The sequence below is a fragment of the Arachis ipaensis genome, chromosome B08, assembly GCF_000816755.2.
Source record: "Arachis ipaensis cultivar K30076 chromosome B08, Araip1.1, whole genome shotgun sequence".
Classification (NCBI taxonomy): domain Eukaryota; kingdom Viridiplantae; phylum Streptophyta; class Magnoliopsida; order Fabales; family Fabaceae; genus Arachis; species Arachis ipaensis.
The window spans coordinates 79,319,303-79,321,411 of NC_029792.2; the positions used below are offsets into that span (position 1 = coordinate 79,319,303).

A 2,109-nucleotide genomic window follows, 5' to 3' on the forward strand; every position below is an offset into this window, starting at 1 on the left:
AAAAAAGGTGAAAAAAATAGAAAATGAGAGAAAAGAGAGAGAAAGATAAAGATGAAAAATAAAAGTAAGAGTTTGTTAATTTTGGAAGAAAAATTATATTTTAATTATAATAAAAAAATATCGGATGACATATTTTGATTTGTCAAATTACTAATATAAAATACAAGTTATATATAGAGTGAAAATGGTTGAGAGAAATAGAAAAGTAGAGAGAGGTAGATGAAAGAATTTAGGAAGGGAGTTTATTAATTTTGGAGGAAAATATTTTCTCTCAGTTTTAATGAGAGAGTGTCATGTAACACATTTGGTTATTAAATTAGATAGTAATATATGATATTTCAATTTTAATATAGGTATATTTTAATTTTAATTTCAATTTCAATATTTCAGTTTAAATTTTAATGCAATTAAAGAATGTCATGTTGCACATTTTAATTGTCAAATTCGTAATTAGTTATTAATAATGATATATAAAAGAGATAAAGTGGGAAAATGTCTAGGGGACCAGCAATTTTATTGAATTTTGGCCAGCATGTAACCAGCAAAGAAAGGTGAGTCATTAGATGAAATCTCACACCAATCTCACACCATTAAATCATCATTGATGGCTATTTGATGGCTACCAATCACAAAAGTTACTGGTCCTCTAGCATTGCTCGATAAAGTGGTTGAAAGAATGAGAGAGATAGAAAAAAAAAGAGGGAAGAATGTGAGAACTCTTTAATTTTGGAGGGAAAATATTTGATTTTAATTGCAATGAAGGAGTGATATGTGTCACATTTTGGTTGTAAAATTAGTAGGAGGAGAGAAGGATTCTTTAGTTTTGGAGAGAAAGATTTTATTTCAGTTACAATAAGGGAGTGACATGTAGCATATTTTGGTTGTAAAATTAGTAAAGATGAGAGAAAAATTCTTTAATTTTGAAAAAAATATTTGATTTTAATTGTAATGAAAAAATGACACGTGATATATTTTAATTGTAAAATTAATAATATATAATAGAAATAGAATATAATATATATAATAGATAATAAATAATAGATATTGTGAGTGAAATGGTAAGCCTACAATAATATTTGTTTCTTGGATGTGTGCTGAATTAATGTAAAATTTGTCGGAGCATGCAAGTAATTATTACAGACTAAAATTCATAATGTTATATTATTTGTTAACTAAAAAGGAACAAGTAGTTGCTAATATCATCAAGATGTCATGCTTACAACATCTTTTTCTTCTGGGAAACAACATCATCCTTTGAACATATTACTAAGGAGTCTCTATCAATGTTACCCAGATTTTAAAGACAAAAAAGGAAAAGCTAATGAGGACATACTTAAAACACTTATTTTATTTTATTTTATTTTTCTTTTCTTTTCATTTCTTTTTTGCTGAAATAGTAGCAAAACAAAAGGCAAACGGTGGTCATAAAGAAAGATGTTGAACAAATAGGTACAAATATAACCACCTAGTAATAATAACATTACTTTATCCTCTTCACATTGTGGCTTCGTGAAGTAGCTTAGTAAAGCTAATTTATATGGCCTTGATCCTTTTCTTCTTTATATGTACTAAGGAATCATCTGGTGGAATATCACTACTTTACTAGCAAGTACCTTATAGCTTACTTTAACAAAGAAATCAAATATTAATATTAATAGTTAGAATAATACATCTAACTATAAAAGTCATGAAGTGGGGTCATCAACTGTAATTAACCACTATAACGGAAGTAAATGTGATGAAACGAAAGATACCCCTTTTCACTGTTCTTGGACAACTATTTTCAATTTTTCTTTTTCTTTTTCTTTTTATTTTTTATTAATAAAAAAATACTAAACTAATAAGGGACTAGTTAATAGACTTGGGATCCGTAAATTAAGTTTTGCAACAGAATACCTCAGGAAGTTAAAGCAGGTAGAAAGGCCAGGGTAACTAAATTTATCTAAACCTACATGTTCAACATTATTTTAGGTAATTATAAACTAATATTTTTTTGGTGACTAATTATAAATTAATATGTAAAGATGAAAAATGTAATAAAATAATTAATAATATATAAATGCAATATTTTTTTATATCTAATTATATAATTATTATTTTTAATCAACC

General features: G+C 26.1%; 1 protein-coding gene across 1 annotated transcript in view; it reads right to left on the bottom strand.

Annotated features, from left to right (window-relative positions):
• The window catches only part of LOC107611863 (LOB domain-containing protein 4), a 6,401-nt gene that overhangs the window by 2,104 nt on the left and 2,188 nt on the right, over positions 1–2,109 (bottom strand). The gene's annotated exons all lie outside the window — the stretch shown is intronic.